Raw genomic sequence first — 26,759 nt, 5'->3', positions numbered from 1 at the left:
GTATTTTACTCCATTGTCAGATAATTTATCGTAGTTAACAACATCAAAATCTTCCTCTGAATATACAATTCTTATAAATTTTGGTTTGCCTTTAATTAGTCTGTCTTCTAAGATAAGTCTTAGAGTCAGTTATGCTTCGCGAATTCCTAAATTTTCGAAGTCCGAAGCGGTCTTCCCAGAGCCCAGTTGCTTCCAGTCATTCGATTCTTCTGTGAATAATTCGTGTTAGTGTCTTCAAATAATAACTTATTAAACCGATGGTTCCATGTCATGTATGCTTTCAACGTTTACACCACTCATATTATCAGTAATACAAAAGTGCCAGACTATCAGTTACACTTTTAATAAATAAAAATCAACGATTTTTACAGCATTTTAAATTGCTCTGGCGGAAACCATATGTTATGACTTAGCGAGGTGACGCAGTAGTTACAGCTCTCCACTAACGTTCGAGATGATAGCAGTCTATATCTTAATGGAGTTTTCCAGATTTTGGTTTTCTGTGGTTCCTTTAAATTACTGACATCAAATAAAGCGGTGGTTTCCATGGAAATCACACAACATATTTCCTATCCCCCTTTTCTCGAAACTCAGTTTGAGCGCCATTGCTACTGATGTGGTGGTAGAAGAGACTAAATCATAATCTGCCACTATGTTGCTACAGGAATGTATGAATGTTTCGCTACAGCTTATCTTTATTATTGTTGCACGCAATAGGGCGTGCTTGCACCATACAGAACGTTTTTGCCTCTAATTTTGTTAGTCGTGGCAACCCGTTCTGTTGGGGTAACGATGCTATTGGACTGACGATGCTAAAGTTGGTAACAGGGGTTGCTATTTAACAAACCCTTACAATTGTCCTTTAAACTAAGGAGAGACTGTTTGACTGAGTGAGAAGTTACCGTTTTCGTAAAGTAAGGCTAGTACAAAGATCTTCACGTGGTGCTGTACCCAATTTAGGAATATGGATAATGTCGAGTGGAGGCATAATCGGTTTTATATTCATACATGTCTACACTCAGCGCCTATCTGTTAAATTCGCTGTAACGTTTATGAAATACTCTAGCTGTTGATTTAATTCTCGATATGAATTCAGCACACAGCCTCATTTCTCAGACTTCCTCTACAGCACAGTGTGTTTGTAAATTAGTTAGATAAAAGTAGCCATTAATTGTGAAAAAGGTAAAAACTTACATAAAAGTTCGATGCCGCACTGAATGCAGTATATGTTCAAGTTTTATCCCCGCCTAACACTGTTAGTTGGTGACGTTCCCGCTACATGGCAAGCACAAGTGAGTTATTCCGAAATGTAGACAGTGCGCACCGTTGTTTATGGTTTCATGACTCCAAACCCGCTACTACATGTCAGAGGCAATTCAGGGCAAAATATCACAAGCCACCACTTAAGAGGAAAATTGTTATTATTTGCTAGTTCTTTTTTGCACTGTAAGATGTAGCAGGACGTAAAGCACTTGCTGTTTTACTGAGTCAGTTGCAGGTGGCATATTGTCCGCGGACGTGCTTGAATATTATTTAGTGCCTCAATCACAACATGAAAGGCCACAGAATTTATTCTGCAGAAAAATGACACCTCCGTATTATGATCATGAAGCTATCATGTATCTCAGTAGTAATACACTCCTGGAAATTGAAATAAGAACACCGTGAATTCATTGTCCCAGGAATGGGGAAACTTTATTGACACATTCCTGGGGTCAGATACATCACATGATCACACTGACAGAACCACAGGCACATAGACACAGGCAACAGAGCATGCACAATGTCGGTACTAGTACAGTGTATATCCAGCAATGCAGGCTGCTATTCTCCCATGGAGACGATCGTAGAGATGCTGGATGTAGTCCTGTGGAACGGCTTGCCATGTCATTTCCACCTGGCGCCTCAGCTGGACCAGCGTTCGTGCTGGACGAGCAGACCGCGTGAGACGACGCTTCATCCAGTCCCAAACATGCTCAATGGGGGACCGATCCGGAGATCTTGCTGGCCAGGGTAGTTGACTTACACCTTCTAGAACACGTTGGGTGGCACGGGATACATGCGGACGTGCATTGTCCTGTTGGAACAGCGAGTTCCCTTGCCGGTCTAGGAATGGTAGAACGATGGGTTCGATGACGGTTTGGATGTACCGTGCACTATTCAGTGTCCCCTCGACGATCACCAGAGGTGTGCGGCCAGTGTAGGAGATCGCTCCCATGATGCCGTGTGTTGGCCCTGTGTGCCTCGGTCGTATGCAGTCCTGATTGTGGCGCTCACCTGCACGGCGCCAAACACGCATACCACCATCATTGGCACCAAGGCAGAAGCGACTCTCATCGCTGAAGACGACACGTCTCCATTCGTCCCTCCATTCACGCCTGTCGCGACACCACTGGAGGCGGGCTACACGATGTTGGGGCGTGAGCGGAAGACGGCCTAACGGTGTGCGGGACCGTAGCCCAGCTTCATGGAGACGGTTGCTCCATGGAGCTCCGTATGCCACGGCAAACTGGCTGACACTGACGGCGGCGGTGCACAAATGTTGCGCAGCTAGCGCCATTCGACGGCCAACACCGCGGTTCCTGGTGTGTCCGCTGTGCCGTGCGTGTGATCATTGCTTGTACAGCCCTCTCGCAGTGTCCGGAGCAAGTATGGTGGGTCTGACACACCGGTGTCAATGTGTTCTTTTTTCCATTTCCAGGAGTGTATATCGACTTGCAGTGGATAAGGTGGAAATATATCCAGGCCGCCACGACCACCTCCACCCAATGGAGTTCTGTGTTCAGAGTTACATTAAAGATAGAGTGTTTCTTCTTCTGCTTCTGTGAAATGTTGGCGAGCTGCGACAACAGATAACAAGAGCACTTGTCACCATACATGAAGATATGCTTCATTGAATTTGGCTGGAAATTGACTACACATGGGGCGTTTGATGTGGTACAAAAGGTAGCCATATTGAACATTTGTAAATAAAACTTGAAGATATACTCCATTCATTGCCACATCAGACATTCTTTTACGTTATTTACTTTCTTCATAACTAAAGGCTACTTTTGCAATATTTTATAAACACTTTGTAGATCATTCAATCATTTGACAATTCGTTTAATTTGCCATTTGGCCCGTAATTTGTAAGAGAGAGTTAGCATTTACTACATGCAAAACAACAGTTTTGTCACTTGGCAATGTGTTTTGAAAGTGGCCTGGAATTATCTTTGGAGACTAAAGCGAATTTTTACTAGAAACCTAACGTTATCATATCACAGCACATACAATAAATGCACTACTTTATTTCATACTAACAGCTATGTTGCTGATGATTATGTATTCAAATGCAACTGATTCCCAAGTCACTACTAATGGAAATCCAGATCCTTTAATATAGAATAGATAATAATATCGTTTTACAGCTAAGCAGCTACAATTTATTTTCAATTATTTCTTCTATTTTATGTATAACGATATGTGCTCAGTTTAACTCCTTCATGGCTCCATCTGTAAAATTCTGAATATTTAAGATGTGAATATGGAGCTGGTTATATAATGCACTGCTGGCTTTTAGGGCAGATAACATATATAACTGCCGGTCGGGGTGGTCTAGCGGTTCTAGGCGCTACAGTGTGGAACCGCGTGACCGCTACAGTCGCAGGTTCGAATCCTGCCTCGGGCAGGGATGTGTGTGATGTCCTTAGGTTAGTTATGTTTAAGTAGCTCTACGTTCTGGGGGACTGATGACCTCAGAGGTTGAGTCCCATAGTGCTTAGAGCCATTTGAACATATATAACTTGGTTTTAAATTAAATGTGGTAGATACATATCATATGTATTAATAGTTACAGGTGGTTTATCGTTCTCCTTCCTTAAGAAGCTGAATAACAACACAATTTACAGATATATGTTCTAAATGTTATGAGATAAAATGATTTAAACGCATGATATTACTTGCAGTCTTACAAATTTCAATGTGTTACAAGACACTATAGGATGACATCGTCACTCCCAGCAGTCGAGGAAGTATTACTTCAGGAAGTGCTATATGGTGCGTTCCATCTGGTTCAGCAGGCGAATCTTGTGACCATTGAATCTACGTGACATTGCTCTCATATCCCTCAGTCAATTGAAGCACGATTCTGGCCTTGTAACACAAACATTTGCCCAGCTGGAAGATGCGAAACATGTCGAGCAAGACTTCTCGTATGAAGGGGCACAGGTGATATGTAGCAACGTTCACGCTGTCCACAGCTGTTATGCTGCCTTTGATCACCATCACAGGTCCCATGGAAGCCCATCTTCATGATTCACGTAGCGTTAACACCATCCCTGCCTCAAGTGTCCATGATTCGTCCGACCAGGCAACATGTTTACTTTCTCAGACGGTCAAGTCTTGATGACGAAAGTATCATGTCCACAATTATCTTTAAAAGTGAAAGTATCTAACCCAAAATTGTTTCCTTTTTAATTAGTGAAAGTATGAAAGGTAAAATTGTTCCAAAATAATAATTCAACAAACATGCATCTGACTGCGTCTGTGAACTTGTTTCGTGCACTCCACCATTTTGTTAAAACTGAAAACGTATTTGACTCAGTAATCAAGTTTAAGAGAATAATGCCGTTTGTGGAGTGGCATTAAGATGGCACTGAAAAATTAAACTTTTGGCCCTGATGTTTGCTTAATGAAATTATATCTTGACTTGAATAATGCCAGTTGTGCAATGGCATAAAATTTGTTATTTGAAATAACGTTGCTCTGATAACTTTAGTTATACCAAAATGGATTTCAAACCATGAACTGCACATATGTATTGTATAGCGGCCTCATTTTCTTCATGTTCTTTCATTTGGAGGGTAACCTACTACTCATTTTCATATTCAATACAAGCAAAGGATGTGCATTATGACTCAGGCTGTTAGATTATTAGATTTAAACACAATGTTGATCTCTCTCTCTCTCTCTCTCTCTCTCTCTCTCTCTCTCTCTCTCTCTCTCTCTCTATATATATATATATATATATATATATATATATATATATATATATATATATATATAAAAACTACCATTTCCAAATTTTGGTAGCGCAAATCACTCTTACAAAAATTTAACAGAACGGCAACTGTGTTAGAACTTGGAAAAAGAAATCCTAACTCTGAAATTATCTAATAAAAACCATTTTGAAATCATTTTATAGCTTCTCCCATTAACGTGCTAAAGTTTGCTCAGTGTACAACCTGAAAACTGCGTGGCCCGAATCCTACCTTAAAGCTGTCACCATACGTCTTTGTACTCCGGGCATCTAGCTGCGACTACCGAGTTTTTTACTTCGCGCGCCCAGCTCTCTTAACCACCAAAGATCCTCCTACTCAAAGATATTATACTCATTCCACCTTGCGGTTGGCAACCATCGACTTTATTTTCTGGATGTATCCTGATCAGACCTTAGCACATATCTTTCAATGATCTCTATGAAAACGTAATCAACAATGTCGTTGGGTCGACATGGGAAGATGTGGTCGGCTCTTGCACAGATAAAAGATCGGCAATGTTCACTGAACATTGTACTCTGAAACATACAGGCATCACAATGTATACTTGATGCACCAGTTAATTACAATTATAAGGTCAACGATGGTATGTCATGAACAAAACTAGTACAAGATGTCCTACATTGACATTACTAGATTGGCGGGAGCTGCGAATTGGTACCGACTGCGATCATAAATTTTACAACTTTTAGTAATACACTTTTAAACCACTCGCCATGGATGCTCTCGATAGCAGCACGCTAACAGCCGACCAGCTTAACCGTGTCCGGGATGCTCGTGGCCAGGCGCCAGGTCATAACTAGCTGATCGTTTTTCAGAGTCGCTTACGTCAGTTGGTTTGCCCATCGGCAGCACTACTGATCTCTGCTCCCCTTATATACTTTCCTAACTGACTCACAAAGCCTCCAGCGGCATTCAGTCCCACCTTCGAAAGTTGCCAGGGGCGTAAGCAGAGTGGTGAAACTGGGGAAATAACCCAGGGCTCCCCAAGGGTAAGATACACTGGTAACCAAAAGAAAGAAAGGAACAGGAACACAAAGAAAAATTAAAATGGAAATAAAAAAAAGGAAAAGAAAATATTAAAATCAATTAGGTAAGTGAAGAATTTGTCTATACCTCTTACTTTGAGATATTATTCTGTTCCTTATTTTCAAGATATACATTTTATATCGCATCCAATAATATCAGTAGCATCCAGTAAGCTGAGGCTGCTTTGAGTATGATTATGGTTTCCATGCTGGCTGAAGGAACCGCTGGACAATCGAGCATTGCCAGCAGACGATGAGGTGAGGTGTTGAGGCTAAGGGTGAGAAAGACTGTTACACCAGAACACTGTACATAGGAAACCACAACTCTTCCGACATGAAGCAGGTGATTTTGTTTAATAAATATTTACTAATAAAAGATGCTATTCCCACTACAGATATTAGCACTTCATTACAGTAATATTACGATGTAACAAATTAGTAATTTCAATAAACAAATGAACAATATTTAAGATTACGAAGCTGTACCAACAGTTCTACATCTACACCTACATCCATACTCCTCAAGCCACCTGACGGTGTGTGGCGGAGGGTACCCTGAGTAGCTCTATCGGTTCTCCCTTCTGTTCAAGTCTCGTATTGCTCGTGGACAAAAGAATTGTCTGTATGCTTCTGTGTGGACTCTAATCTCTCTGATTTTATCCTCATGATCTCTTGGCGAGATATACGTAGGAGGGAGCAACATACTGCTTGACTCTTCGGTGAACGTATGTTCTCGAAACTTTAACAAAAGCCCGTACCGAGCTACTGAGCGTATCTCCTTCAGAGTCTTCCACTGGAGTTTATCTATCATTTCCGTAACGCTTTCGCGATTACTAAATGATCCTGAAACAAAGCGCGCTGCTCTCCGTTGGATCTTCTCTATCTCTTCTATCAACCTTATCTGGTACGGATCCCACACTGTGGGCGAACAAGCGCACTGTAACCTACTTAATTTGTTTTCAGATTGCATTTCATTAGGATTCTTCCAATGAATCTCAGTCTGGCATTTGCTTTACCGACGATCACCTTTCTATGACCATTCCATTTTAAATCACTCCTAATGCGTACTCCCAGATAATTTATGGAATTAACTGCTTCCAGATGCTGACCTGGTATATTGTAGCTAAATGATAAGGAATCTATCTTTCTATGTATTCGCAGCACATTACACTTGTCTTCATTGAGATTCAATTGCCATTCCCTGCACCATGCGTCAATTCGCTGCAGATCCCCCTGCATTTCAGTACAATTTTCCATTGTTACAACCTCTCGATACACCACAGCATCATCTGCAAAAAGCCTCAGTGAACTTCCGATGTCATCCACAAGGTCATTTATGCATATTGTGAATAACAACGGTCCTATGACACTCCCCAGCGGCACACCTGAAATCACTCTTACTTCGAAAGACTTCTCTCCATTAAGAATGACATGCTGCGTTCTGTTATCTAGGAACTCCTCAATCCAATCACACAATTGGTTTGATAGTCCATATGCTCTTACTTTGTTCATTAAACGACTGTGTGCAACTGTATCGAACGCCTTGCGGAAGTCAAGAAACACGGCATCTACCTGTGAACCCGTGTCTATTACTCTCTGAGTCTCGTGGACGAATAGCGCGAGCTGGGTTTCACACGACCGTCTTTTTCGAAACCCATGCTGATTCCTACAGAGTAGATTTCTAGTTTCCATAAAAGTTATTATACTCGAACATAATACGTGTTCCAAAATTCTACAACTGATCGACGTTAGAGATATAGGTCTATAGTTCTTTCTTGAAAACGGGGGTGACCTGTGCCCTTCTCCAATCCTTTGGAACGCTACGTTCTTCTAGAGACCTACGGTACACCGCTGCAAGAAGGGGGGCAAATACCTTCGCGTACTCTGTGTAAAATCGAACTGGTATCCCATCATGTCCAGCGGCCTTTCCTCTTTTGAGCGATTAAAATTGTTTCTCTATCCCTCTGTCGTCTATTTCGATATCTACCTTTTTGTCATCTGTACGACAATCTAGAGAAGGAACTACAGTGCTTTGGTAAAAGACATTTAGTATTTCGGCCTTTAGTCTGTCATCTTCCGTTTCAGTACCGTTTTAGTCACAGAGTGTCTGGACATTTTGTTTTGATCCACCTACTGTTTTGACATAAGACCAAAATTTCTTACGATTTTCTGCCAAGTCAGTACATAGAACTTTACTTTCGAATTTATTGAACGCCTGTCGCATAGCCCTCCTCACATTACATTTCGCTTCGGGTAATTTTTGTTTGTCTGCATGGCTTTGGCTATGTTTATGTTTGCTGTGAAGTTCCCTTGGCTTCCGCAGCAGTTTTCTAACTCGGTTGTTGTACCACGGTGGCTCTTTTCCATCTCTTACGATCTTGCTTGGCACATACCCATCTAACGTATATTGTACAATGATTTTGAACTTTGTCCACTGATCCTCAACACTATCTGTACTTGAGACAAAACTTTTGTGTTGAGCCGTCAGGTACTCTGTAATCAGCTTTTTGTCACTTTTGCTAAACAGAAGAATCTTCCTACCTTTTTCAATATTTCTATTTACGGCGGAAATCATCGATGCAGTAACCGCTTTATGATCGCTGACTCCCTGTTCTGCGTTAACTGTTTCAAATAGTTGGGTCTGTTAGTCTCCAGAAGGGCTTCCTAGAACATAAATTCAGCTAATATAGCTTCCCCCTGGCATCACTTACAAATTACAGGGTGTAGAATTGCACTGTCAAGAGAATCCCATGGTGCTGATAATTAGCGCTTCTGCGAGGGTCATTAAGTACATGAGCCTTACGCCAAACCAAGTTGGAAGACATCCTACATGATGTCTCACTAAGATAATCCAAGGACGGGTTGACCTAATCTCTGTAAATATAGTATGGAAAAGCAAAGCCATTCATCCGTACGCCTGTTGCGCCATCTTCTACGGAGTCTTTAACTAAGCCAAAATACTTCTGTAGCTTCAGGAATTAGGGGCGGATCTTACAAAGTGAAATATTCGTCTGTGTTAAAATCATCAGAGGTGATTTTATATATCATTCAGACGCAAGACACTTAAACCATATACCTCTTTTCGCAGATCAAAGATCGACCAGCATTGCGTCTCGGACAGTTAATGAAATGGAATGTCATATGACTAGGGCCTCACTTCGGGTAGATCCGGTCGCCTGCTGCAGTCTTATTGAATTTGCGCCACTTCGGCGATTTGCGTGTCGATGAGGATGATATGATGATGAAGACAACACAACACCCAGTCCCCAAGCGGAGAAAATCTCCGACCCAGCCGGGAATCGAACACAGGCCACCTGAATGGCCATCTGCGTCGCTGACCACTCAGTTATCGAAGCGGGCACTTCAGTTTATTAAAACTATAGAACAGAAGGTAATAGATGTGAACATATGTTGCTGCCAAGGCTAAGGTGGAATGAGGACTTGAGATGTATCTACGAAATACAGACCAGAAAAATAGCTGCGATACACTTAGCATGAATGAAAAACTTTATATGTCCTGTAACTTAGACAAAGCCTACCTACGACGGAAAGAGCGTCCTAAAACAAACCGGTATAAGTCGACTGGGCGCTCCGACAGCTCAAGCTACGTACAGAAACATAGTATGGTGCAGAATAAGCATGTGTGTGCTTGGATGCTTACTGGATTAAATCACTTTACAGACTGAATTACAAAATTGTAAGTTAAACCGTCAAAGAATCAAAATGTTCTTATTTTCAAACAAGCAAGTAAAATAATGATTTAATTTCACGAAGAGATCATTAGAGAAGGTGACAAAACACTGTCTGGAGAATGACAGGGACAAAGTTTGGCCGTGCCCTATGTAAGGAATCATCCCAAAGTTCACTTTAAGCTATGTAGAGAAAAAGGGAAGAGCCAAGTCTGGGTGGTCACGTGGGAATTTGAACCATCGTCCTCCGGAGCACGAAACCTGTTGGCGCCGCAGCTGTTGCGAAGAAAAAGTAAATTAACTTCAATAAGAAACATGAAACATATTTGTAGCATACTACAATGTTATGTAGAAAATAGGAATCAAGAAAACGAGGAAAAGTTTTAGAACTAGTAATTAACTGATCAAAGACAGTCGAAAATGGTGAGCAGTTCAGGAAGTATGCAAAAAACGCAAAATTTAGGTCTGAATAGCTTTTTGGCGGACAGATAACAATTTTCCCATTAAAACATTCCAACCGAAGTTTAATATCTTCCCACTTCTGCTTCAGAGTGATAACCGATATAGTACGTACTTCGCCAAACTTAAGACGTAATTTTCGATAACATATCTTCCGGGCATAATGACACTGAAAATATTGATTAAACTTTCTTGGGAAATCGCTCGTGTGTGAGTGACTGAAGGCGCTGTTACTTCCTAGATTGATAGCGAAACATCTTTCGATTGCGGAAAGCTTAAGGACTTCGTCGTAGATGGAATTACTTATGTCAGAGAAGGGGCATAAGAGATGTGTGATACTCACTGCTATCAACTATTCTTCAACGAAGTGAAATGTAGTGTTAAGCAAAGCCGACTATAGTGGTAGGCCTAGAGAGCACAGCATCGTTTGACCACCAAAGTTGACAGCGAGCTGAACTGACATTATAGTAGCTGGGATTTCAGTGACCTCCTATCAGATGAGAATCCACTGTACTGTGATTTGGAGAATGCGCTGTCGGGGCACAAAGAAGATAAAGGGTGTATAACTACACGTAAGCAGGAACCACAATGTCAAACAGCATTTTATTCCGTTAATAACAGACAGATATCTTAAGGGGAAAATTGGTATTTTGATAAATACGCAGCTTAATGCACGAAACCAGTATATAATAATTTAGAAATACTTGTAATACCCAACTAAATTAGAAAATCCTATAAATGTATTACTCTTATGATATACTTATGGAAAACATGTTTCAAGACACCATGGTGATATACTGTGTATGACTTTTCGAACATTATCTACACGAGCGTATACACAGTGCACTTGGCAAGGCAGCTTCGTAAAATTGATTTTTCTTCAAGACAAGCTGGATAAAACCTACTGTTATACACGGTCTCGATGATTGGTTTGCAAAGTTAAACTACCGTGAATGTAACGGCTGTGCCAAAGATCTCCGTATTCACCAACCCTCGCAATACGAATGGGCGGGGAAGGGGTACTTAATGTCGAGTTTTGAAAATATTGTAATATAGTCACTTACTTTATATTTTAAAATTTGGAAAAAAATTGTTTTTAATGAAATCTTTTACTGGGTTCAATACCTGAAGTTTTATGTTAAACTTAATTCAGAAAATTAAGTCTCAGTAGCAGATGTCACTTTCCCCATCGAATGTCGTACTAAATATTTCCAGATTCAGGACCTTACATATAAATATCCCTTTAAAAAGTATGTTGACAGTGAAATTCAACAACAGTGAACGAAATATGTAATTGTTAAATATTTTTATGACGGTGTTTAAGTCGGTAGCACTACCGCTTTAAAAAGTATATTGCTAATGTAATTCAGCCGTAATTAACGATTAAATATTGATTTTTTGGGGGGGAACGTAAAGTACCCCCCCCCTCCCCTTGCCATGCCCAGTAATGCGCATTATTTAATATGCCTTGGCATTACTAGGGTACAACGTATTTCAGAGATTGTTTCGGGTGCAACGGTCTGACAGAAATCAAATGTTTGTTACCAGCTCACCTTCTGGTTAGTCTTGCTGGATTCCTCAGTTGGTTATTGCAGAATTGAAGACGTATTCACATCGGTCGCTATACGACTAGTCTGATGCTGTTGCTAGGCAACGACGTTGGTAGCTGCAGAGATCCACGTATTGTTGAAAACCAGAGTCATGTCACGATTCGTATTTGTTCGACGAGGATATGTGTGAAAAAATCACCAGACAATTGAGGGAAGTATCCACCGATAATGTCAGTGGCATAACTAGGGTGAGACTAAGGTGTCTCTGACGTACGAAAGAAAGATAACAAATTAGGAAAAGTGAAAATACAAAAGATAAATAAAAGAAGCTACTAAAATGTAAAAATGAAGAAAAGGATTTCGATGTGTTAAAATTTGTTTCTGAAATAATACGAAGGTAAACATATGTGAATCATTCAGCTTCTTTATCCTACACTAGAAGTCACATGTGGCCAATGGCCTCTATAGAAAGAAAGCGTTCAGTCAAGTGCTATGATGGAATATCAGCTATGAGTCACGCATTCAGTGGTATACATAAAAGGATCAAGGCACAGTTTAAATAGTGTCCTTATAGTCGTTGTGGGCGCTAATCAATAAGCAGCCCTGTATTTCAAAACGGTTGCGAACATCAACTTTTTTTCCCTACAGCATGCTAAGGAGGCACGATTTGAAAGTTGTTCCGTGAGTGCTTCCAAGGTATCGCTGAAGAAATGAAACGAAATCCAGTGCTCCTATGACGCAGATACGACACCTTTTACACTCTTAGACAGAGGTTCATTGGCGACCTTATAGATATGACAAACATACATCTTAAGAATAAGAAATGTATCGAACTAAGTGTAGCATGCAACGGCCGTCTCAGGAATAAAGGATGGATGATTAGGATTTAACGTCCCGTCGACGACGATGTCATTACTGATGGACTTCGAACTCGGACACGTGAAGGCTGGGTAAGGAGATCGGTCGCGTCATTTTAAAAGTGGCCATTCCGACACCAGCCTCAAACGATACGACAGATCTTCGAAAACCCCTCTCTGGGTGGCCACGTGCAGATGTGAATCGCGATATTCGAGACATTTCCCTTGGTCGCTATCGGGAATAGATAGGATCAGCCGACTAAATAGTTAATATTTCAATATACACTCCTGGAAATTGAAATAAGAACACCGTGAATTCATTGTCCCAGGAAGGGGAAACGTTATTGACACATTCCTGGGGTCAGACACATCACATGATCCCAATGACAGAACCACAGGCACATAGACACAGGCAACAGAGCATGCACAATGTCGGCACTAGTACAGTGTATATCCACCTTTCGCAGCAACGCAGGCTGCTATTCTCCCATAGAGACGATCGTAGAGATGCTGGATGTAGTCCTGTAGAACGGCTTGCCATGCCATTTCCACCTGGCACCTCAGTTGGACCAGCGTTCGTGCTGGACGTGCAGACCGCGTGAGACGACGCTTCATCCAGTCCCAAACATGCTCAATGGGGGACAGATCCGGAGATCTTGCTGGCCAGGGTAGTTGACTTACACCTTCTAGAGCACGTTGGGTGGCACGGGATACATGCGGACGTGCATTGTCCTGTTGGAACAGCAAGTTCCCTTGCCGGTCTAGGAATGGTAGAACGATGGGTTCGATGACGGTTTGGATGTACCGTGTACTATCCAGTGTCCCCTCGACGATCACCAGAGGTGTGCGGCCAGTGTAGGAGATCGCTCCCCACACCATGATGCCGTGTGTTGGCCCTGTGTGCCTCGGTCGTATACAGTCCTGATTGTGGCGCTCACCTGCACGGCGCTAAACACGCATACGACCATCATTGGCACCAAGGCAGAAGCGACTCTCATCGCTGAAGACGACACGTCTCCATTCGTCCCTCCATTCACGCCTGTCGCGACACCACTGGAGGCGGGCTGCACGATGTTGGGGCGTCAGCGGAAGACGGCCTAACGGTGTGCGGGACCGTAGCCCAGCTTCATGGAGACGGTTGCGAATGGTCCTCGACGATACCCCAAGAGCAACAGTGTCCCTAATTTGCTGGGAAGTGGCGGTGCGGTCCCCTACGGCACTGCGTAGGATCCTACGGTCTTGGCGTGCATCCGTGCGTCGCTGCGGTCCGGTCCCAGGTCGACGGGCACGTGCACCTTCCGCCGACCACTGGCGACAACATCGATGTACTGTGGAGACCTCACGCCCCACGTGTTGAGCAATTCGGCGGTACGTCCACCCGGCCTCCCGCATGCTCACTATACGCCCTCGCTCAAAGTCCGTCAACTGTACATGCGGTTCGCGTCCACGCTGTCGCGGCATGCTACCAGTGTTAAAGACTACGATGGAGCTCCGTATGCCACGGCAAACTGGCTGAGACTGACGGCGGCGGTGCACAAATGCTGCGCAGCTAGCGCCATTCGACGGCCAACACCGCTGTTCCTGGTGTGTCCGCTGTGCCGTGCGTGTGATCATTGCTTGTACAGCCCTCTCGCAGTGTCCGGAGCAGGTATGGTGGGTCTGACACACCGGTGTCAATGTGTTCTTTTTTCCATTTCCAGGAGTGTATGTCAGAGATGGGGCATCGGATATAAATTTTCAAATAAATGAATAACAATAGAGGAAAGTCACTTCGACTTGCTTTCCTAGAGCGAGAGATTCTTAGAGCCAGTTACTAGACTTAATAAGTAACAATTTTTATTCAACTCATCGTTTATTCGTAGCTATGTAGCTGTTATTACAGGATAGTCGCACAGGTATCGATACGATTTTTTCCACACCTATCTCCCAAAAAGTATTACAAACTAATCACATTTTCAGTAATATTTCCTCATGACATTTATTCTCTGTTTCCAGTATAGATGATGTAGGTGAGAACTTAATTTAAAACATAAGTACATAAAATGTCTGGGTTTAAGCTGACATACGAGGTACAGCCGTCCTGTTGTACCGGAAAGAGCCAAAATATGCAGCCGAAGCTGAGCGTTCTTCTTCGAAGCTAGAATATACACGTACACGGTAAGTCCGGAAACCAATACCTAACGAGATAAGGATCAATCAGTTCTACCACTCCCATTTGTCTATTATGTGTGGTTCAAATGGCTCTGAGCACAATAGGACTTAACTGCTGTGGTCATCAGTCCCCTAGAACTTAGAACTACTTATACCTAACCAGCCCAAGGACATCACACACATCCAAGCCCAAGGCAGGATTCGAACCTGCGACCGTAGCGGTCGCGCGGTTCCAGACTGTAGCGCCTAGAACCGATCGGCCACTCCGGCCGGCGGTCTATTATGTAAAACTAGAAACTACAGACAGCTGAGTGTTGCCCTGTTACCCTAAAAAGAACGGACTTTTTATTCACATCCAATGAACCATATTAACGGACCTTCTCGAGCAATCCATCGATCACACAACGTTGTGGTGAGATAGTTTCTCACGACGCGTAAATCGTGTGGTGCCTCGTAGTGGATAAACAACAGTGTCTTTCCGCAAGGCTAACGTATTCCAGCAGCGCTGTAACTCACTGCGCAGTGAACTACAGCAGTAATGGCGGCCTACACCACCAGATACTACACAATACTCTTCATGAGTAAAAACGGCGACATCTCAAGAGGTATTGGTTTCCGTACATAAATTAAGTTAACTTTTCTTGTCCTTTCGACCAATAATACGACCTGAAGTACGAATATGTGACAATTTTTAACACGCTATACAGGGTGGTCCATTCATAGTGACCGGGTCAAATATCTCACGAAATAAGCATCAAACGAAAAAACTGCGAAGAACGAAACTCGTCTACCATGGGGGGGGAAACCAGATAGCGCTATAGCTGGCCCGCTAGATTGCGCTTCCATAGGTCAAACGGGTATCAACTGCGTTTTTTAAAGTAGGAACCCCCATTTATTATTACATGTTCGTGTAGTACGTAAAGAAATATTAATACTTTAGTTGGACCACTTTTTTCGCTTTGTTACATGTGGCGCTGTAATTGTCATAGACGTATAAGTACGTTGTATCACGTAACATTCCGCCAGTGCGGACGGTATTTGTTTCGTGATACATTTCCCAAGTTAAAATGGACAGTTTACCAATTGCGTAAAAGGTCGATATCGTGTTGGTGTATGGCTATTGTGATCAAAATACCCAAGGGGCGTGTACTATGTATGCTGCTCAGTATCCTGGACGACATCATCCAAGTGTCCGGACCTTTCGTCGGATAGTTACGTTATGTAAGGAAACAGGAAGTGTTCAGCCTCATGTGATACGTCAACCACGACCTGCAACAAATGATGATGCCCAAGAAGGTGTTTTAGCTGCTGTCGCGGCTAACCCGCACATCAGTAGCAGACAAATTGCGCGAGAATCGGGAATCTCAAACACGTCGATGTTGGGAATGCTCCATCAATATCGATTGCAGCCGTACCATATTTCTATGCACCATGAATTGTATGGCCGCGACTTTGAACGCAGTGTACAGTTCTGAGAGAGAAATTATGGCACGATGACAGATCTTTTGCACGCTTTCTATGTAGCGACGAAGCGTCATTCAGCTACAGCGGTAACGTAAACTGGCATAATATGCTCTGTTGGGCAACGGAAAATCCACGACGGTTGCTAACAACAGTGACCTTGGCGGGTTAATGTATGGTGCGGCATTGCGGGAGGAAGGATAATTAGCCCCCACCTTATCGATGGCAATCTAAATGGTGCAATGTATGCCGATTTCCTACGTAATATTCTACCGATGTTAACTACAAGATGTTTCACTGCATGACAGAATGGCGATGCACTTCCAACATGATAGACGTCCGGCACATAGCTCTTGTGCGGTTGAAGCGGAATTTAATAGCATATTTCATGAGAGGTGGATTGGTCGTCGAAGCACTATACCATGTCCCGCACTTTCACCGGATCTGACGTCCTCGGATTTATTTCTGTGGGGAAAGTTGTAGGATATTTGCTATCGTGATCCCCCGACAACGTCGGCGCATTCGGAAGACGAACTACTTGCTGTTGACAGGAATTGGCAAATGCATTGAGTCTGGCGGACATCATTTTGAGCATTTATTGCGTTAATGTGGTATTTGCAGGTAATCACCCTGTAACAGCATGCGTTCTGAGAAATGATAAGTTCACGAAGGTACATGTATCACATTGAAACAACTAAAATAAAATGTTCAAACGTACCTACGTTATATATTTTAATTTAAAAAAACCTACCTGTTACCAACTGTTCGTCCAAAAGTGTGAGCCATATGTTTGTTACTATTACAGCGCCATCTATCACAAAGCGAAAAAATTGGTCCAACTAAAACAATCATATTTCTTTACGTTCTACACGAATATGTATTAAAAATGGGGGTTCCTATTTAAAGAACACAGCTGACATCCGTTTGACCTATGGCAGCGCCAACTAGCGGACCAACCATACCGCCATCTGGTTTCCCCCTTCAAGCTACACAAGTTTCGCTCTTGGTAGTTTTTTGTTTCACGCTTATTTCTTGAGATATCTGGCCCGGTCACGATCAATGGACCACCCTGTATAATAATACCGCTATCTGGCTTCTACAATGAGTCAGGAGTGATTATGTGCTTTTGGGAGTACTATCAAGAGGGGAAGAACGATGAGAATGGTAAGAAGCCCGTTGAGTGGTGAGGCTCTGTAATAAACGAGCTCTCTGAGCAGGCCGTGACAGCCCAAGGGTTATCGACAGGCTGCCGTGTCATAATTCTCTGCCATTCGGCGTCATACGGATGCGGTATGGAGAGATCATGTGGTCAGCACACCTCTCTGCCATTTGTTTTGCCAAATTTTCAGACCTCGGAGCTGCCTCTTCTCATTGCAGTTGCTCCTCAATTGAACTCAGGAGGCTCAGTGCAGCTCTTACCAGTCTTACCACTATCAAAAATCCTTGGCAGTACCAGGAATCCAACCTGGGTGCCCTGTATGGCAGCCATCTACATTGACCACTTAGCTACGGAGGTGGACAGAACACGGATGGGCAATGCAGAGAAATCTTCAATGGCAGACCTTGTAGCAAGTCTCGCATGGCGTACGTCTCTCAAGAACGTGCTTGGAAAATTCCATGTGCAGAAGCCACGAATGTTTTTCAGCCAACTACGTATGTACCCTGCAGATAACATTTGACAAATAACAGCTCGCGCCGAGGCGTAATAGCAGTCAGTTTACCATGTACCATCCAAGAGTAAAGCAAGTGGGAAGCAATAAATAGTGTCCTCTGCCACATTCTTTACAGTGATTTGCGGAATCTAGATGGGGACCTGTACCTTATGTAGAAAGTTAAAGAATAAGAAATTTTAATTTCTTTAAAATAATTAACCACTCTGTTCTAGTAAGACAGACGCTAATCTCATTTAGGTAAGACACAAAGGTTACCAAATATGCTCATATCATTAGAAATGTGTATACTACAGTTAGAAGCGTATATTTGAAACAGGTCTGTCTGGAATTTGTTATTTGCATTTTTGGGAATCTGTACATACTACGGAGGTCTCAAACGCTAGACGAAAATTTTGAATTTTCTGATTATTCGCACGCATTCTTTGGTGAGAGTAGCTGTGTCGCTAGAAGATGTCCTTATTTCTGTCATCGCTGCTTGGCAGAGATAAGAGCTGAAGCACAGAAGTTGTGAGACAGAGGCGACCAGAGAACTCGTGGCAAGGTAGACGTGAAGTTAAGTGCATCTGTGTTTAAGTAAGATATTTGTGTTTGAATATTGTGAAACGGAGGAGAAAGATTCTATTAGCGATTTAGAATGAAATGAGATGTAAGGAGATTAGAAAAGTATATGAGGATGAATGAAGGAAATATTTTTTTTTTATTTAGTTGCATTGCAGTCGCGCTTAGTTTGGAACCATTGTTGAATGAAATATCCATATAAGGGAACTCTTCAATTTTCACTGAAGATTGAGTAATTTTCACTGTTAGATATTTTTCATGTTTATTAAATATTTCTATAACGTTTATGAGAGTAAGAGTTTGATATCAATGTTGCCCTTTGTCTATATTAATCAGTGTTGTAACATGAATTTCATACAAGTATTAACATATCAGATAATTTTAAAACAGTTTGTTAAATCAATATTTCACCTCAGAGAATTGTCCACATCATCGAGCCAAGTAATTTTTGCTTAGAGAGTGTTTCATTCAGTGATATGTATAAAATAGTTTAAGTGTTGTCTGGAACACTGCACGAAGCCCTGAGCAACTGTAGTTTGAAATTTTGAACTGGTGCACAGACAGTAGCAAGCACCACGTTTCCAAACAATTACGTTATGAGGTCAGATATTTTCATTTCAGGTTCAGTTTTCCACGATAATTATCAAGGCAGAGGGACCATTTCATGAAAGCTTTATTAGTCAGATCATTAACGAACAAGGGCCACTTTGTTTAATTTAAGAGGTTAGTAGTAAACTTCAGGATTTAATTAGTTTGCACATTATTCCTCAAAAAGATTGTAGAACAGAGCAAAATTCATGTTGTTTACTCGTAGGCATGTGTATTTGCTTTCTCTTGCAGCTGTAAATGCAAGAAGTCAGCCAAAGCTAAGCAACAGCAAAGTTACAATAAACCAATCAAGCCAGTACGATTTCAAAGAACAAATGAAGGTAATTAATAAAGAAAACATTCACATTTGAAAGTGGATATTAAAATTTATATTCTTTGAAGCTATCTATTCGTTCCTATATTGTCATAGAATACGATATTAGGTACCATTTCCAGCAGATCAGAAATTAATTTTTTTATGAGCGTGACGGGATTGACTTACTGAATCAGAACAAATACTCATAAGATTCAATTTCAGTTTTTATTTCTTTGAATTTTCTTTCGCTAGTGGACAGTATTTGCTCTATGCAATAATGTAGGAACGAATATTTGTCTCATGTTTGGATGCATCATAGCAAAATTGTTAACACATTTCGCTTTACCATCGCATTCAAAATGAAATAAACGGGGTTTTCTTTCTTTTGGTTTCCCTACTTATTCAACATTTTCAGTCAAGTAGGAGGAGAGTGGTCACGGTAAGATAGCAATATAGCGCGCGTGTGTGTGTGTGTGTGTGTGTGTGTGTGTGTGTGTGTATTTTGGCGTAGGAGGCTGGCTACGAGAAACGACGTGTGAGCCACGTTGTGTTGCGGTGGGAGTGGGGTTGGGTGGAAGCAGGCATATACCCTGACTTTGGGCCTTTGCCCAAGGTTTCTGATGATTGTCGGTACTCTCCTGGCATTGATCGTAATGCTTTGGCTAAGCAGCATATGTCTGAAGCCATGTACCCTTTGAGATGTGGGCCATTCAGTCTTATGAGACCATCTTGTATTAAGCGATGTGCTCAACGTGTTTACCTCTCATTCTTACTCACTGAAGCGTCATAGAAACGGATACAGTTATGCGTATTCAAATATAGAGATACGTAAGCAGGCAGAATACGGCGCTGCAGTCGGCAACACCTATATAACACAAGTGTCTGGCGCAGTTGCTAGATCGGTTACCGCTAATACAATAGCGGGCTATCAACATTTAAGTGAATTTGAAAGTTGTGTTATAGCATCTACGAGGTAGCGTGAAATGGGGATTCCCCGTACGACCATTTCGCGAGTGTACAGGGAATATCAGGAATAAGGTAAAACATCAAATCTCCGTCCTCGCTGCCACCGGAGAAATACCTTGGCAGTAATGGGACCAACGACGACTGAGGGGAATCGTTCAACGTGACAGAAGTGCAACCCTTTCGCAAATCGCTGCAGATTTCACTGCTGGGTCATCAATAAGTGTCAGCGTGCGAACCATTCACCGACACATCATCGATACAGGCTTTAGGAGCCGAAGGCCCACTCGTGCATCTTTGATCACTGCACGACACAAAGTTTTAGGCCTCTCCTTGATCAGTCAAAACCGATACTGGACTGTTGATGATTGGAAACATGTTGCCTGGCCGGACAAGTCTCGTTTGAAATTGTATCGAGCGGATGGATTTTTACGGATATGTAGACAATCCCTTGAATACATGTACTCTACATGTCAGTAGGGAAATGTTCAAGCTAGTGGAGGCTCTGTAATTGTGTGAGGCGTGTGCAGTTGGAGTGATAAGGAACCTGTGGTCGTGCGGTAGCGTTCTCGCTTACCGCGCCCGGATTCCTGGGTTCGATTCCCGGCGGGGTCAGGGATTTTCACTGCCTCGTGATGACTGGGTGCTGTGTGATGTCCTTAGGTTAGTTAGGTTTAAGTAGTTCTAAGTTCTAGGGGACTGATGACAATAGATGTTAAGTCCCATAGTGCTCAGATCCATTTGAACCATTTTGATAAGGAACCCTTGATACTACTAGATAGGACTCTGACCGGTGACACGTACGTAAGCATTCTGCCTTATCGCCTGCATCCATTCATGACCATTGCATTATGACGGACTTGGGCAATTCTAGCACGACAATGCAACACGTCTCATGTCCAAAATTGCTACAGAGTGGCTCCAGGAACAGTCTTCTGAGTTTAAGCACTTTACGCCTCACCAGAACCTTTAACACAGGCATTTGACTGTTGATGACAGGAAGTGTGTTGGCTGGTCGGACGAATCTCGTTTCAAATTGTATCGAGCGGATAGACGTGAACACGTATGGAGACAATCTCATGAATCCATGGACCCTGCATGTCAGCAGGGGGGTGTTCAAGCTGGTGGAGGCTCTACAATGGTGTGGAGCGTGTGTAGCTGGAGTGATATAGGACCCCTGATACGTCTAGATACGACTCGGACAGGTAAGATGGACGTAAGCATCTTGTCTGTACATTTGTATCCACTCATGTACATTGTGCATTCCGACGCACTTGGGCAATTCCAGCAGGACAATTAGACACAGTACACGTCGAGAATTGCTACAAAATGGTTGCAGGAACACTCTTCGGAGTTTAAACACTTCCGCTGGCCACAAAACTCCCCAGACTTGAACATTACTGAGCATATTTAAGATGCCTTGCAACGTGCTGTTCCGAACAGATTTCCACCACATCGTACTCTTACAGATTTATGGACAGCCATGTGGGGTTCCTGGTGTCATTTCCCTCCATCACTACTTCAGACATTAGTCGAGTCTATACCATGTCCTGCTGTGACACTTCTGAATCCCTCCGCGGCCCTACATGATGTTAGATAGATATACCAATTCCTTGGCTCTTCAACGTAAACTACGCAGAACCTCTTAAAGGATCACGAATTCGTGCAAAAGCAGCTGCCTGTCCTCGGATTTGCCACATGCCTATGGCACACGTACTAGGAACATTTGCACGTTGTTGTTGGTTGTAGAATTCACCGATGCCTGTAAATGTCCCTACAGACCGAAATCTAAGAGTGATTGACGTCAAGAGCAGGTGGAGGCCACTCTCGCTAGAGTATCTCCATCAATCTGTCGTTGATAGCTCATTGTGTTGGAGACTGTCCTACTATTTATAGAAAATGGTCATAAACCACATCCATTGTCTTTCTACAGGCGCTACATTCTGATATAACATTGCAGCAATTAACATAATCTGTAAGTAACACGTAAGCTGTGTATTACGGATCTTCAGCGTCAGTGCTGTCATTTCGGGGACGTTCACGTCAGTTACATTTGTAACTGCTGTTACTGAAATCAGTACTATAGTCAGTAGAATATGTACGCAGACTAGAAGATATGACCAATGGAAATCTACAGAAAGACAGGCTAATCTGGTCCTGACTGTTCTATGCGTAAGTTAAATATAGCATATTTCGACAAATATTCGTTTTCGAGTGTGGAGTTTGAGGAGGCCTTCTTTTCTTGTCCAGGCCAGGAGTATCATCTGTATGAGTAACGGACACGATTTTGAAATACGCTTTAAATTTTTAATGTTGTTTATCTGTGTCCCGGTGGCTGTGTACATCACACTGCTGCACACTCCGGGCTAGTGTAACGGAGGCTTGTCGTTGGTGGAGTCCAGAGAATCATCACAACGCCGTGGTACCCCCTCTACAAAGGTCTTGCACATTCCCGCACAAAAGGACTCCAGAGCTCCCGTAAGTGAACGAACAGCTGTCGGGGCTTTGTCCAAGTTGCTTCCCCCCCACACCCCTTCCCACACCCATTCAACTCGCCCCGTCCCCTACTCACCTTCCCACCTTATCTTGTAACACCCACTGAACACAGTGTTGGAAGTAGGTTTGTGCTCCAGCTTTCTCAGCCACGTTTTCGATCCAAGAGAAACACGCGTCTCTTGCACTATGCTTTGCACGGCTAGCCGTACTCTGTATGGAAGACCAGACGACGGAAACTTGTTGTCTCCCCTCAAAGAAGTGTAGGCTGTGCAGTGTTGACAAACTGAGCCCGTTCTAGAGGACACTAAAGCGCCCTAAGTCACACCCATTTTCTTTTGCAACATCACTTCACCTTAATGGCTGCACTGTTCTCTGCCACCCTTCTCCAGCTAGTCTGTTTTGTAGTCCCCAATAATTTTAGTGTGGCGTGACATCAAGTTCTGTTTGTCTAATCATATTTGTCAGCACCTTGGAGCTACCTATTATATGGAGTCTATTCGTAGAAGAGTTTAGGGCTATCATCTCTGACAGTGTTTAGCACGTTTATGACATCTACTTGGTACTCTAGAAATTTCATGAAGCCGTTTCTCAATTAAATAATTTAAGTATTGCATAAGTAGTTCTGGACATTCTCTAGCCGTCAGTGCTTTATCAAGAACACGTGTCTTTACATAAACATCATTTCGGTCGGTAAGGGGAATTTATTATAGTTCTGCTATAGCTTATCTATACGGGGAAATTATAATATCTTTAATGTGAATCAGATGCATAGACCGAAATGGAAAGCAAGAGAGCACAACAAAATGTAAAGTTTCACGATCGAGTCGATGAAGATACGTTAATGAACTAATGACTTATCCCACTGTGTTTTTTATCAAGTCAAAGTTAAAACTACTGCTGCTGTTCATAGGGCAGATAAAAATACAAAATGAATAGCATGTATTTCCTGTACCTTTGGCGTCATTCTGGAACAATCGACTTTTAAATTCACCTTCATTGTCCCACAGGCAATCGTCTTCGTAGCGCTGAATTTGAAACTACTCCCTTCCTCTTAAGTTGGTGTTAGGTACAACAAAATTTCACGCTTAAACGATTTATTTATCATATCTAAATGGGGGAAGTTCATCTCAGGATTGCTCCCGATATGCCACCACAATTATACGGTATGGAACTGTGACATCTCTGCGGGAAATGAAGATATAATGTCTGTAGTTTCTCCTTTTTTTGAGCCTTACCGTGGTACTGATAAAGCAAAGGCATACAGTATTTATCTGTGTACGTGAATTACGTAGTGCTTAAAACTGACACGCTACCGTGTTCCTTCAACTGTCAGCTATGATTATGAGAACTGCGATCTTACACTATTGGATTTTCTTTTGAAGAGGTCACGGTGTCGCTTCTGTAGCTTTGTATTCTGGGGTGGTTGGTACTATGTGTTGTTGTAAATTGTTACTCCTGAATTAAGTGGTATACATGGCTTCTTTATAAGTATACTTTCTAAATTACCAACGTTTCGTCGCCTTTTCACATGGAACCCTATCCTTTTACACAGAGGTAAAGAAAGTAATAAAATAGCGATATGCTCGTATACATATTGCTGTAGTATCGCGTACACAAGGTATAAAAGGTCTGTGCAATGGCGGACCTGTCATTTGCATTCAGGCGATACATGTGAAAAGGTTTCCGACGTGATTATGACTACACGACAGAAGTTAACGAACTGTGAACGCGGAATGGTAGTTGGAGGTAGATGCATGGGACATTCCAATTCGGAAATCGTTAGGGAATTCAATATTCCAAGACGCTTAGTGTCATTACTGTGCCTAGAAAACCAAATCTGAGGCATTATCTTTGACCACGGAAACCCAGTGGCCGACAGCATTAACGACCGTTTGCGTAGATCTGTCAGTGTTAACACACAAGCAACACCGCGTGAAATAACCGCATGAGTCAATATGGGACGCACGGCGAACGCATCCGTTAATAAAGTGTGGCGAAATTTGGGGTTAGTGGGCTACGGAAGGAGCCGACCAACGCAACCCTAAGAGCCGGAAATCGTCTGCAGCGCCTCTCCTGAGCTCGTAACTATATCTGTTGGCTCCTACTCAGCTGTCAAACTGTAGCCTATTCGGATGAGATAGGATTGCAGTTGTTGAGAACCGATGGTAGGGTGCGAATGTGTCACAGAGACCACAAAGCCAAGGGTTCAAGTTGTCAACAGGATACTGTGCAAGATGGTGCAAGATGGTGGTGGCTCCATAATGGTGTTGGTCGTGTTTACATGGACTGGACTGGGATCTGCAGTCCAACTCCGGAGGTAACTGATTGAAAATTGTTATGTTCGGATACTTCCAGACTATTTGCACCTTTCATGGACTTCATGTTCCCAAGCAACATGCAATTTTTATGGATGACAATGCAATGCGTCGCCGGGCCCCAATTGTCCGCGATTGGTTTGAAGAACATTAAGAAAAAGTTTGAGGAAATTATTTGGGCATATGTCGAACGTTTATGGGAAATAATCGGGAAGTCAATTCTCAAAAAAAGTCCTGAGCCGGAACACTCTCAATTACCGACATCTACCGAGGCAGCATGGCTCAATATTCCGGAAGGGTCTTTCAACGACTTCTTGAGTCTACACCACGTCAAATTTCAGCACCCCGACGGGCAAAAGTAGGTCCAACACGACTGTAGGAGGTATCCCATGACTTTTCACTTCAGTGAGGAGCTAAATGATCATTCCACCAATTACCATGACACTTTTTTACGGATGTATTACTGTACACCATACTGAAACCAGTCAAGAGATCACCTTCAAGACGTCGTTATATCCACATTTTCAAAACATTTTTAAAATTTTAAGGAAAAATGATAATAAGTTTCCTTTTCAAGTTTCTAATCCTTAAGATTTAATTCCTGGAAACAAGTATTTACATTTTGTTGTAAAAGAATAATTTAAAAATTATTTTATAAAGGAGCTTAGAAAGGTAGAACAATTAAGACAGAAAGTTCAGAATTATAATTTAACTTTACGATCTCATCTAGAAGTTAGAGAATACGTATTACACTGAAAAGAAATGAAATTTTCTGATTTCCGTAGAGATACAGGTTATTAGGTTTCCGTACCTCAATCGGTAAAAACGGAACACTTACATGGTCGCTTTGTTGTCCGTGTGCCTGTCTATTCAATTATCCTTTTGGTTTATAGAAACTGAAAATTCTGTGCCAAATAAATCAAAAGATACGGCTATTTTGTCACTTACTTTTTGGAGCTGTTAGTTCATGAGCCCACTCGAACAGTAATCGGTTCTGCACACATACTTGACCTGCCAGCAACAAATAATCCTGGACTAAAAATTTGCTTCACATCTTCCTGAGAGATAATCTGCATTCTAATCAAGTTAAAGATGTTAGTGTAGACCAGAAGCAGCTTGAATCCAAGAAAATAATATTGACAGCACTTGGGAGATTTATACCATATAAATTAACAAACGACGAAGACGATACCCCATATAACCCGTAACAGTCAGAAAATTCTTACAAATACAACGAAGAAAGCTTGGCCCATATAAACGAACAAAAACCCACAAATTTGACGATTACTTTTCCGAAGCTCGAAAGTTAGCTCGGACTTCAATTCGAGATGGCTATAATAGTTTCCACAATGAAACTTTTGGTATAAATGTGGCAGAAAATCCAAAGAGATTCTGGTCGTATGTGAAGTATGGCAGCGGCAAGACACAAGCAATGATTTTTCTGCGCGATAACAAGGGAAATACTATCGATGATAGTGCTGCTAATGCAGAGTTATTAAATCAGCCTTCCGAAATTCCTTCACCAAAGAAGACGAAGTAAATATTCCAGAACTCAAAAAAAGAACAGTTGCCAACATGAGTAACTTAGAAGCAGATATCCCCGAAGTAGTGACGCG

The sequence above is a fragment of the Schistocerca gregaria genome, chromosome 3 (assembly GCF_023897955.1).
Source record: "Schistocerca gregaria isolate iqSchGreg1 chromosome 3, iqSchGreg1.2, whole genome shotgun sequence".
Lineage (NCBI taxonomy): Eukaryota > Metazoa > Arthropoda > Insecta > Orthoptera > Acrididae > Schistocerca > Schistocerca gregaria.
This window is presented reverse-complemented; position numbering follows the sequence as displayed.